Genomic DNA, 14,508 nt, shown 5'->3' on the forward strand with positions numbered 1-14,508 from the left:
AAACTGATGTATTCAATGCTTTCTCCTGGAAACTTTTCTATCATTAGATCATTGATTTCATCAACAAAGTAGTTTTTTGTTACCAGTATTGCTCTGTTCAAAGACAAAGCTGCATTTTCTGATATACTGTTAATATCAGGATAGACAGCATCTATTAGTCTTTCAAGTGAATCAACTTCATTGGTGTACTTGATCAAAATTGAAGATGGTATAACAACTGAATCACCGCTGTGTGCCTGTTCTAAACCATCTCCTATTTTCAATAGAATCTGTGTAAACAGTGGATCTAATTTTGCTCTCATGTTTTCAGTTAATTGTAACTTTTGTAGGCGGGGCCACAAGAGAGAATTAATCAAGCAAGCATTAACTGTTTCAGCCTTAGTTCCACTACGAACAATCAGTAATGTTTGCCTGAAATCTCCTCCAAAAACCACTACCTTTCCTCCAAAAATTTCGTTTGAGTTCATGATGTCTTTAAGCAGATCATCCAATGCTTCAATAGCTGCTCGTTTACACATTGAAGCCTCATCCCAAATGATCAACTTTGATTCTCTGATCAAAGTTGCTAGAGAGCTTTGCTTACTGATGCGACAAGTTCCTCCATCAGAAATATCTATTGGGATTTTGAATCGTAAGTGAGCTGTTCTTCTCCAGGAAGGATTGAAGCAGCTATGCCAGATGTTGCGGTAGCGAGTACAATATGAGCTTTTGACCTTATATAAGCGAGTAATGCACAATATAAAAAAGTTTTTCTGGTACTCCCTGGACCATCAATGAAGAAAGCACCACTTTTGTTGCTGTAAACTTTTTCACAAATGACATTAAATGCTTCTTTTTGCTTTTGATTCAACAGAATACAAGCATCCAAATCAGCTACTGCAACAATTATGTTTCTTTCTACATTTAACTCTCTTGTCTGACTTTCCATATCATCCATTGAGAAATCATAGGGGTACAAGTTGAATGAAGAAATGGTTTTCCCCATAGATTGTAAGAAGCCATTTATTTGATCAAGTACCTTTGTCCTAACTTGGCTTGCTGTTAAGGTTTTGCATCTAAGAAAATCTTTAGACATAGCATCTTCAAATTTAGTCCACAATGCTGGCGGATCATTGGGGCATGAATAAACCAGCAGGGTTGCAAACAATCTTCGCATTTCATATGGCATATGAAAGTGAGACGCCCGCACTTCTCCCAAGGGCGAACCCAAAGGTATCGGCGGGACGCCTGCCTAGCTCTCGCCAGAACTCGGTACAATCCATAATTCAAAACTAGGAATACTTCAAATAACTTCAATATATATATTTAAAGTACTCCAAAACACTTCATACTTACAATTAGTCAGCTCTCAAGCTTAATACAACCCAAAAGAATATTTACTACAGCCATCTACTGTAATACAACTTAAAGTTTTCCCAAAAAAAAATAATCTAGCACTATTCACGAGCACTTGGTCTCGAACCCTGTTAAGGAAAACAAAAACGTGGAATGAGCTACACAGTCCAATGAGGTTCCAAGACACTCTATCAGTTCTAATAAATCAAGTAATTTGAGCATACCCAAAGTATGATTTAAGGTTGCACATTGGCACATTAGCATGAAACAGTTATCGTTATGTAAAATAAACACACATTGAAAGATACCGTGTTCCAGTGGAACCATTTCGGTCAACTGCACCTTATAACTTTAGAATCCCCTCGGTTTGTTTGGCCATCACCTTATCCCTCCAGTGGTAGTACTCGAGTATACCGAAACGGTGTCCCAGGGTTCCAACCTATCCGACCGAGTCCAGTCCTGGCTTGAGTAGGTCAGTAACCAAGGGCAGGGCCCAGTTCACCTTAGAGCTTACAACATGCACAAGTAATCAAGTAAATCGGTAAACGGTAAAATTTATCAATTTTGTAGGTCAAGTGAGATGAAGTACACACTCGCCGTAAAACTGTGGAAAAGTTCATGTGAACACGTAATTTACGGTAATCACATAATCAAGTAGTCAAGTAATCAAGTAAGCAGGTAATCAAGTAAATTGGTAAACAATGAACGGTAAACGGTAAACGGTAGACGGTAAATAATCTCGGTTAACGGTAAACGGTAATCGGTAAACGGTAGTTGTTCACAATTAATAGGTAGACCTTCACCATTTTAGTAGGCCGCCCATTGGCCGTTTCCCACTTTTACCACTTAAGAGTCGAGGAGATTCACTCTAATCGACTTATGCAGCCAGAGCATAATCAATCATTGAAACACTCCACGTAAATATGCATTTCAAGTATTTCATGTCGAATAACTCAAGTACATTTTTCTTAAGTGAGAACGAGTGCGGTAAAGTACACACTCGACTCAAAATGGTGGAAAAATCCATAGAAACAATTATCGGTAGCATTTAACAATTAAACACATAATGACCATGGAGTAAACATATCATAAAACTATTCGAATCATGCATTCCTATATGGAACACTCACCTATTCAAAACAAGCGAGTTAGTGCTCAAATAAGTGTTTAGGCATCCACTTCGAGTTCCTCTTGAAGGTCCCCTTGAGCGCCTGAGCAACTAACAATCAACTATTACACACTATCGGTTAAAACCCCCTACTTATCGAGAAAGATTGCACCCGTGTACAATCTAAGAAAATATCACAAAAATGAGCCTCAATTACTCGTAAATCGAGATTCAAAGGTGGGGTTTAAAACTCAAGTGAAATCTGATTATTATCTTTAAAATCATTGGATGGAAACAAGTAGGTATGAAACCATGTAAATAAATTTCTAGACGAACCATCGAAGTTGGACATGAAGATGCCACGTCACAATCCGGCCGGATTTCTGGCCGGATTCGAGGCAGTGAAGAAACCAAATTTTTTTTTCAAATCTCACCATCAATCCGACCAACTATCCGGCCAAGAACTGGCCGAATATACGGCCGGATTCTATGAAATTTATCAAGTTTAGGGTATTCTTTGGAAAATCATAACTCACTCTCTGAAAGTCCAAAATTGGTAAATTTGGAACCGTTGGAAACTACCTCCAAAGTACTAAAAGTCCAAGAAAACACTTTTCCATGATTTCGATTGGAAGACATTCAAATTTTGGGTCCAAGATGTTGTCTTGGAATACCAAGACAGATTTGGGTTGATTTTCGGCAAAGTTTGAAAATTCGGAAAAATTCATACAATGTGAACTAGCCTCTGAAATTTGAAACTAAATTAGAGTTACAATCAAAGTTTAAAACACAACAAGCGGAACAAGATTTGGAGTTTCGAACATCAAGATATAGCAGTCCGAAGTTAGCTAAAAATAAGGACAGATTGAACATTTTCCAGATTTGAAAGGCTATCTTTGAATCGACATTTGACCATCGATTTGGCATTGGAACTACACCAAACTTGGTAGGGTAAATCTTCCATGTATGAACAACATTTCTACCAAGTTTCATGCAAAAACTCCCACGGAAAGGCAGTCATTAAAACCGCTAAAGTTCAAGAAATATTCCAAGGCTAGACTGCCTTCTCACGTCTCCTTCCTTTTCAAAAGCTTTCTTCCACACAATCAACTTCAATTAATTCAAGTATTGAAACCAATGTTCCATAAACATCCAATAAGAAATTTAGAAGTAATTGACATCAAGGTTTTTGAAATATAACTTCCCAAATCAGATTTGACCATTTGGCCAAGAGAAAAGGAAAAGTTTTCCAGATTCGAAGAGCAACTGTGGGACATCATTTGTATATCGAAATGGCCTTCGATTGACACCAAAATTGGTAAAATTCAACTTCCAAATGAGGACTACTCCTCTACCAAATTTTATTTGAAAATTCACACGGGAAGGTAGTGAACTAAACTACTAAATTTCAAGAAAATCCCAAGACCAATCTGTCTTTTGCTTCCTTCTTCATTTTCAAACATTTTGCCCAGTGAAAACGACTAAAATCTGGCCCATTTATGAAACAAAGGTCTAAGAAATATCCAAGATACATTCAATAGGTGATTAACACCAAGAATTTCAAGATCACAAGTCCCAATTCAAAAAGAGTCATTCAACTAGCCAAAAAGAGGGTTTTTCATCACTGAGTCAGTTTCGAAATTCAGCCACAACTCACTCAATTCAACTTGGAATTGAGCGTGGTTGGTGGCGTTGAAAACTACATTCATAAGGCTATTTCTTAGAAGGAATCATTTTAAAATTCTGTCCACAACTAGCTCATATGTGAGCATCAAGTCGTAGCTCAGAATAGGGCTTCTAGTACAGACGAGAAACAGAACAGGCAACTTTACAAGGTTGGTACGGCTCACTCAGGTGGAATCAAGGCATGCATTTTATACCGTTGGTAAACTGGAAATGTCTAGTTTCTAGTGCCTCAAATAGCACTCGATTTTAACGTCGGACCAAAAAGTGATGGCCGAAACAAAAACACTGCCAGAGCACTCTAGACACTCGTCTCCAGCTTTGGCAAATTTTCGAAATCTCAACTTTTGGCCAACCAAATTGGATGATTTTTGGTGGAAACTTTTCACACAACCCACACAGCATATTTACATCAAAATCAAGTTAATTGGACTACAAAAAAGTGCACCAAAGTGCACTGCAATAGCAGGGGCAGAACCGTCCCTTTTTCTCATTTTACTCCCTTTGAGTTTTCTTTCACAACACAACTCATTTTCACTAGATTAAGCACTAATCCAACATAAATAATATTAAATCTCATCAAATCAGTTCATCAAGCCATTGTGGAATTTCATAGAGCCCACTCACAAGATTTATAACCAAACAAAGTTACCCATAAGAAGCTACAAGTTTCTAAGCTCAATCTAACTCATAAATAACAAGTTTCAAGGGTTAGATCATGTGATACCTTCTTAGATGCTAAAGGTCAGATTTTTTGCCACAAGAAAGCTCCAAGAAACCGTGGAAATGAAGCTCTTCTCCTTGCCTAAGTGAATCTCCAAGTGGTCTTGAGTTTAAGTTGCAAGTTTGGAGTGAAATGGATGGTTGGATTGGGAGAAATGAAGAAGAAAGTTTCTTGCTCCTTCTTGCTTGAGAGAGTCAGCTGTCTTGAGGGAGAAAGGAGAGAGAAATGGCTGGTGGGAAAGCTTCTTGAAGAAGCTTAAGTGTGTGGCCAAAAATGTTCCAAAAGTCAACCCTTCAATAGTACGCGTTCGCGCGCGTTTCGTGCCCGATTTCTCTCGGGTTTGTTTCACTAGTGCACTAAACCTGTAATGCACTAAACCTGTAATGCACTTCCATTCATACTATTATTATTCACTCTTAGTAGTCTAAAAACAAGTCTCCAAAGTCCCTCAATTAATCGCGCGCGCAAAAACGCGTACTTCCGTTTATGCGCGATAGAGTGAAATTTCCAATAAATTCTTATAACGATAGTATAACTAACTAACACTTGAGTACTTAAACATAAAAATACCTATTTCAAGACTAATGTACAAGTCTCCAATTTTCCAAACTTATTGTATCCCCGAATCGATTATTGTCTCCAAATGCGCATCCACTATTCACTCTAAACGAGCTTTCAGAAATAAATTTTCAAATCAAGGCACTTTTAAAATACTTATAGGTCATAGTTCCATGTAATTGAGTATAAAGAGGTTGGAATAAAATATTCAGAGAAAACGGGTGAGTAAATAATTAATTAAGCCAGTAAAATAAAATAAAATAAGAAAAATTCAGGTCCTCACAGAAAAGCTTCTTGCAAACAAAATTCCTAGCTATTATCATGTTCCAATAATCCCCTCAATAGCACTGCCTTATGGAAAGTCTGCACTTGAACTCCACCAAAAGTTTTGAGATCTGCAAATGATGTTGGACATCTGACTTTTGTCAACAACAGTCTCAGATAATATCTTTCACCTTTACTAGGATGTGCAGCAACTATTCTACCTATAGAATCTCTCTGCTCACGAATTTTCCATATTCTTTTGCTTGGTTTCCAAACAAAATGTTCTGGAAATTGCACATAGGTGCAATTCAAATCCTAAGCTTCCTTATTTATTCTGTTCATGCAAAAGAATTCAGTTAACATTGTTCTTCTCAAGTGAGTATTATTTAGAACATTACGCAAGTCAGTGTTCTTCTTGAAGCTCATTGGTTGTTGGTTTTCCAGATGCAACTGTAAGTGGATAACAGCTGGCTTTATCTCGCTAGTTGGAAATCTATAAATTCTCCAAGTAGCCTCTGGAGGAGATATCCATCTTGCTGACACGTACTGTTTGATTTCATCAATCTCACAATGTGGACTATCAGCAATAACTCGAAAGATGGTTCTGTCATGTCCCTTACAAATGTACTTGTATATATATTTGACTGCCTTTATTGTTGAGCATATCTCAATGTTGATGTGGCAGTCAATTTTTGCAAGTAGATATGCGTTATAAGGGACAACCCAGCGATTATTGAGCCATACATTCCTTACTTTACCTTTAATGCCATTATCTCTTCGTCTATACTTTGGATATGCATCAGCTGTTTGAATGGTTGTATCACAGAACTCTTTTGGATAAGAGTTTTTACAGACTCCATTTTTTTCCATGCAGGCATTCTGTGGATTTGCTGAACCACAAGGACCATGAAGCAAATGTTTAACTACCATTTTATATAGATGGGGAAATTTCTGCTTGTCAAGTATCTCAGCACAAACTATCTTGTCATATTCATCTGCAGTATACAGCTTGTACTTGGATTTGAGAATCAAAAGGAAATGCGCGTGAGGCATACCTCACTTTTGATAAGGCATACCTCACTTTTGATACTCAATTACATATGTATAAGCAGCAATCTCACCAAAAATGTGCTTCTTAAAAAGTCCATCTTTCAACTTTTCTAACTTAGCATGAAAGACTCTCGAAATTAAATCTGGCTGATTCTGTGTTTCATCTGTGGGAATCAAATGCTCCTTTATTTCTGGCCAATTAGGGTTGCAAGTCATTGTCAAAAACAGATCAGGTTTTCCAAATTTTTGCACCAAAGTCATCGCATCCATGTATCTGCGACGCATATTTCTGGGACCTCCTATGAAACTTGGCAGCAATATAACTCGCTGGCCAATATTTGACCCTTGAGTTTCTCCAGCAGCCACTGCATCCATTATGCCATTCAAAAATTCTCTCTTGATTTCTTCCTACTGTGACCTAAAAAAGTAAAGCATTTGTTTCTCAATCTTCACATAGCCATCATTGACATACTGCTGGATCTGAAGTTTGTACGCGTAATATTCCCTCACCAAAACAAAAGCTGGACTGGATGGCCTATGTTTTGTACAATTTGGATTTGGAAATCATTTTATGTATAGTTGAGAATTATTTCCGCTTTGCTTTTGACATGTAATTATTGGAGAATTTGATGTATATTGGAGATTTATATTGTAATATTTGAGGTTTATTCTTGTAATTCATTTGAGGATTGTAGTGAACGACTGAGTCCCGGCGAGAGTTGGGCAGGCGGCCCGCCGAACCCTCTGGTTCGCCTGAGGGGGAGGTGGGGCTGTCACATTATGCTTACCTTTTCCTCTATTTATAGTTTCAAATGTTGCATGATGATGTTAGCTGTTTGTTTATTCGGTAATTACATAACTTAATATGATTGTAGTTTTGGGTTATTATGGTAGTCATTTTATATGTATTAGTTAGTTTTAGCTATTTTAGCATGCCTTCAAGTTGTCACCATTGTGTGCCTTTTGCTTAGTATCTTAGTTTCTTTATAGTAAAATTAGATTTTGATCTTCTGTGTTTCAAAATGAAGAGGAAAAGAAAATTTAGTGCAAGTTTTAGATTGATAGATGAGTTTGATGATGTTTTTTATCTAATAATGTTAGAAAGAAACAAGAAGACAAACTTCAATATGCCAATAGAGCATATGAAGTTTGCTGTCAATTCTTCTATTTCTCAGGGATATTCTCCTTTTGTAATCAACAATGAGAATGACATTCATGAATATCACTTTGTTGAGACATGTGTTTCACAAAGTCATATCGATAGGAATCTAATTCTGCCAAATGACTGCAGAGGTAAAAATGTTTGCTTTACTCCACAAAATGTTGGAGAAGTTCATTTTACCTCTGATTCTATTGACAATCATTGTTTGCCCACAATGACTTCGTGTTTAATCAATCTCTCTGATGTTGAACCTGTTGGTTTATCACAAGTGAATTGCAATGAGAAGTTATTTGTTTTACAAAATCAATTTTAGAGTGAACAAGTCATGAACGATAAAGGGTGATACGAACCCGCCTGAAAGTATGAACTCATATCCCACGTAGTCCCGGGTCTAGACAAAGAAATCAAGTTGGAGTGCGGAAAAACACTTGACCCTTCTAAACCCTAGATTGCGAACCTTGAATTGAATCTCAACCCACAGTCGAATGATTTAGTGAACCAATGTTAAAGGTAGAAGAACGCCACAACCAAGGTGTATACTTGATTGATAAGTTCAAATTGAATAACTTAAGAAAACTCTCAAGTATTCAAGCAAAGTTCTCTTGGACAAGAGAAGTGAATAAAACTCACAATTTTATTGTAAAATCTGGCTTTCCCTAAACATTTAAGAGGTTAGGCTATTTATAGCCTTACATGACTTGAAAACCTAATGTGATTTGAAATCACTTACTTGAAAACCTAATGTGATTTGGAATCACTTATTTGGCTAAGACACCAACTAAGTTTCGGCCTTTTGAAGACTAATTTTGGTTAAATATTTCAGTAATTAAATTGACAATTAAAACACTAACTAATGCTACTAATCAAACGACACAACTTCTAAGGGAATAACTTAACTGAATTAATTTGCTTTTAACTCTTCATGTGTTTGAATGGGGATTCGGATCTTCATGCTCTCATCAAAGGGAAAAATAGTTACTGTCAAATATCAAATCTGGATGTGGAAGTAACTAATTATATTCCTCCCCTCTCTATTGACAGGGTGTAATTTGTTATTAAATTTATGGCTAAGTTCCCCTTTATCCTTGCCAAATATTATTTTAATTGTCGAATTGTACTTATATTTGGTATTTGGATCTAATTATAGGAGGTGGCGCGGAAAAATGCTAAAAAGTGCAATTTTCTTGAAGTCATGCTGTCAAGTCCAGATTCTCGAGATTGTGTGCACGTAAGAAGCTTCCAAAAAATTGACAAATCCGATTCGAAGTTATGTTGAACCAATTCTTTCCCTTTTGTTGACTAGTAGTTTACTACTATTAGGAAACAGGAACAAGAGGAAGGCAATATCGGTGGTTGCCTTATTTTTTCTTATTTTCTTATTCGATTAGGAAACTGGCTAGTAGATAGACTAGTGACGTAGGTTTACATTGGAGAGGCTGGTTGGCCGCAAGAGAGAAGCAAGTCGTCTTCTTCGTTCCCTTACTTTTTGATTTGAAAAAAACATCACATCGTTTCGGGGGAAAGATTGATGTCAATGAATTCAACTTATTCATTTGGAAATTTCTCTATGAGATGTGGCTAAATTTCTAATCTAGTCAAAGATCAACTCGACGACGCAGTCTTGAACATCTGTGAGACCGAACTAATCTTTACTTGTTTCTTCAATTTATTAATATTTCTACATTCCCTATTTTGATTTCTCGAGATTATTTCGTAAACTGAATGTCAAAGGCCCGATATTCAAAGCAATCTAATAATCTATTGCCAAATTAATCAACTAAATCCGTAATTGTTTAGTCGATTAATATTAGTGGTGACAAGCATTTACACATGTTAGGGGAACATGGTGTGTTGTTAATTAGGGTTAGGCTTTTCTAATTCTTAATGCAATTGAGAAATTAAACCCTACGGTTGTACCTAAGTGTGATAGCCCCACCTTCCCCTAAGGCGAACCAAAGGGTTCGGCGGACCGCCTGCCCAGCTCTCGCCAGGACTACGGAGTCAAATCACATAAACCCTAGAGTACACACGCTAGAAACCCAAGAAACAAACCATCGGAGACTACTACATTGAAAACATGATTTCTAAACCTTAAGGTACAATGATGCTTCAATTAAATACTGCAACAAAAGGAAAACGGAAAACGAAAACGAAATGAAAATGAACAGTAATCGCCACGTCACAATCCGACCGGACACCCGGCCGGATTGGAGGCAGTAGCTGATCCAAAATTTTTTCAAAAACCCACGCTAATCCGGCCAGAAACTGGCCGGATACTCAGCCAGATTCGATGAACAGTTCCCGCCAGAAAATTTTCTTTCTTCCCTCGTTCAAACGCCGCGCTCGTCCGATCTTCCAACAGTGACATAAACGTTCACCAGAGCTATAAAAACATAACATCTCAAATGAATACAATTAAGAAACAAGGTTAAATACTTCCTTACATATATTTACATTGGAGTCTTGAATAAATTAACTAAAGTGCAAGCCAGAGTATTCCTACTATTCAAATACAATTAGGGTTTCGGTTGCAAAAGAGCTTAACAAAATCTCATATACATAAGCTCGACCCTTTTCTTCCAAAACCATGAGTTCAAAGTTTGTTCCCTGTAAGGAAAACAAAGATAACGGGAAGGGGGTGAGCTTACGCTCAATGAGGTACCCAAAAATAATAACAGTCAAGAACCAAGGAACGTCATGCTCAATTAATCACATAGGTGTACCAAATAAGGAGATGAGCAAAACAACTTAGATAAAAAGGATACAGGTGGCTCTCAGGAGCCAAATCCCCATTGCAGTACTTGATCCGACTACGTTGACCCTCCATCAACTTTCAAATAAGGAAACCAGTCCAGTAGAACGCCACTTTAATGCCAAATCCCGTTCACCAATCATACCCCCTTACCGGGCCCGAACGCCAAACAAGAATGAAAGTGGTAATACTCGAATATACCGGAATCAAGAGTCTCAATACTCAAAGATTCCCTAGGAACAGGCACTCATGGATTGTCAAATACCTCGACCAAGCCCTTGCTGGCTCGATTTAATTAACTCCCCATGAGGTTGAGCTCAGGTTTAACAAGAAGATCATTGGACACAATTCCAAACGACATTATAACAAGCACAAGTAACAGGTTCAAGTTCATAACAAGTACAAGTAATAGATTTCAGTTTATACAACACAGCCAAGAGAACGAGTGTGATAAAGTACACCCTCGTCTCATTCAGAATAACAGAGTTCATAGTTATCTATGTCACAAATTTCAAGTATAGATGAACCAATTAAGCAACAATGCAGGGGAGTGGTACACTCACCAGATCAAACAAGGATAATTTCAAAAGTTTCCTTTCCAAGTGTGGCTTTACTCGCCGGCACCTCCTAGAACAATCAAGGGCAAACACTTAAGACTTGACTCCAAGACCTAATAAATGGAATTCGCAAGTAAAACTCGGTTACAAGTCATGTGCCTATCCAAATGAACCATTAATGTAAAGCGAAGAGGTGACTTTGGAGTGAAAAGATAACAATTAGTCCTAAAGGCATGAACAACCTCAAAACCCTACCTACAATGATTGACCAACTCCAGATTTGAAGTAGAAAATGAAAGTAAGATCAATACTAGGAAAACAGGATTTTCCAGTTTCGCGCAACCCTATATGAAAAATCATATCTCAAGTTTTGTAAGTCCAAAATTAATAAAAGTTATACCATTGGAAAATACATTCAAAGGGCTATAACTTTCCAGAAAACACCATCATAAGATTCAGAACGTAAGTCAGTCAAATTCAAGCCTCAAGTTGCTGCTTTATCCAGTGAAAGACAGAACAGGTACAATATTTCAGTCAACTTTGAAAAATCACCATAAATTGCACAGATAGAAACAGCATCTGAAATTTACACGGTTTATAACCCTATGAATCTAGTTTAAAACGCAACAAACAGAACTCAATTCTGATTTTCCTACATCAAGATATAGCAGATTCCCCAAGACTGCTCAAGGCCCTGCGAAAATTTCAGCAGCACTTCCCCTAGATTTCCGTACTTCACCATGCTACCATTAACCACCAAATTTCATAACAAACAATCACCATTGCACATACAAATCATAGTCTATGAAACACCCTTAAGATACAACCAATTGGTAGCTCCAAAACTACCCCCAATCATGGTCAAATTAAAACCCTAAAGCTGAAATTTACACATCAAAGCTGGAATTTCTTTAAGCAAAGTTAACTAGCACCTAGACACAAGCTTTTCCATATATCAAAGCTAAGGAATCTTGATCAACCCTTAAGCTTCACAAGTGAGCAGAATTTTTTCAATATAAAGCTGAAATTTACCATACCTCTACTTAAAACCATGAACTTAGCCACAAAACTACACATTTAACCTCTCCAAACCACTAATTGACAATTATCAAGAGTAGAAGGAAATTTCTAGGGAATTTACCTTGAAACTTGAAGGAAGATGATAGCTTAGGGTTTCTCCTACAAGAATCACTCCACTACAAGCTTTAATCCTTCCTAGCAAACAACTTTCATGGAGTAGTTTGTGATTTGGTTGGTTGAATCTCAAGATTGAGCAAGAAAATGGAGTTGGAGTTGAAGGCTTTCTTCTTGTTTTTTCTCCTCAATAATTCGGCCAAGATGCTAGAGAAATGAAGATGAATTTGGTCAATTTTTGGTATTTAGTAAAAGTGATGAATAGTAGGTCAAAGTCCTCCCTCCAATGGTTACATGACACTTGTCCATTCCTATGCTTGATCTCATCCTTTTGTCACTCCTTACAAATTAATCTAGCTAACCTCCAATTATCTCCTAGCACCTAGTAAATTAATCCCTTTATGCAAAACTTAGCCTAATTGGTCGAATTAACTGCACTTAACGCACTAACGGGTCCCACGTTCACCATACACTTCAAATATCTCACGAACTTACTTATACTAGAAAAATGATTTAAAAACTATATTTACTTATAAAAAAATCACCAAAATAAATATAATAACGAAAATATAGAAAACGTGTGCAAAGAAAGAAAAATAATGCCTAGAAATTAAGAAAATTTTCGGGTTCTCACACTAAGGTTATTTCCTGGTTAGAGGTGATCAATGGTCGTGCCTTGGTTATCAATTAACTAAGGAAAAGTTGGTCGTCAAAACTTGTTGACGACTATAACTGACCTGTTAATGAATTGAGCGAACCATCTTTGCATCAATGTTCAGATGAATGGACTGTGTCTGAGAGGTTGTATCTTTGGTTGGAGTTTGTCTACCATCGATTTAATTCCTGCTTACTTACGTGAATTGTTTCATTAACTGGTTGTTTATTTATTTTTGTTTGAATTGTTTAATTAACCTCAACTTTATAAAAATCCCCCTTACTCTATATTGTAGAAGAGACAAATTATCCCCAATCCCTGTGAATTCGACCCTACTCACCGCTATATACAAAATTTATATTTTTTGTTGAGTAGGTTTTTATTATTGCATAGGCTCGACACCTGTCATCTATGAGTAGGCATATACCTACAATAGCCACTATTCCTGCTATATCTTATGACAAGAGTCCTCTTGAATATTCTAAAGTTTGTCGTCAAGAGGTAATAAATAAGAAACAATATAGGAGCCAAGCCTACTTAAGATGGAAAAAGAAAATATTGAGAGGAAAGTCTGGATTGATTGCTTCTACAAATGCAACTGAAAATCAAACAAACTTTAATATAATGTTAATGCCACAATCATGTAGTATGTCTTATACTATTTTTCAATTACCTGAACTTTTTTATTCATTTGTAAATAATGCATATAAGCATTTTTCTTTAAGATAATTTTATATTATTCTGACAACAAATTTGAATATTTATTTTCATATATAATTATTAAAAATTTTTAGAATAGAAAAACTATTTTCTATCATCCAATAAACTTTATATCCAAATTAAATTTCACTATAAGATTTCAAAAATATTTGTCTCTTTTTTCAAGGAATTAGTTTTTAGTCTCTTATCTAATCATAATATATTTTATTTAATTCAAATATTATGAGTTTTCCTCATTTGTTGATGTTCAACATAGTTCTCGATAACCTTCCAAGTATCGTAGATCATCTCTCAAGATAAGTCAGCCAGGTCTATAGTCAATACTTTTAAGTTTTCTAATCCCTGTTTTTACACTAGCATTAAAATCAGTTGAATGATTTGACTACTAAATACTCTAAAATAATTATATTTTAGGAAAGGGGTGCAAAATAGGAAGAGCTTTGTTGGTATAATTCCTGGCGAAGCTGATATACTGCCACGCCAACTAGATTGTCCTCATTACAGAGCCAAGAAGTTTCTTTCTGAGACAGCATATTTTTGTTGTCAAGATGGTGAAGTTGTTTTGGCTAAAAATAAAATTCCAGATATCTTTAAACAATTATGGACTTCATCTTCGCAAGAGGCACAATCTTTTAGAACTCTTATTACAACATATAACAATCATTTTGGATTCACTTCCATTGATTTTAAAGCTGATTAGACTCTCTCAAAAAGGAATAAAGGAATTTACACTTTTAGAATTCAAGGACAAGTACATCATTTTCTGAATGATTTAAATTCAAGCAATGGTCATTGTAATAATTTGC

This window comes from Coffea eugenioides, chromosome 4 (genome assembly GCF_003713205.1).
Source record: "Coffea eugenioides isolate CCC68of chromosome 4, Ceug_1.0, whole genome shotgun sequence".
Lineage (NCBI taxonomy): Eukaryota > Viridiplantae > Streptophyta > Magnoliopsida > Gentianales > Rubiaceae > Coffea > Coffea eugenioides.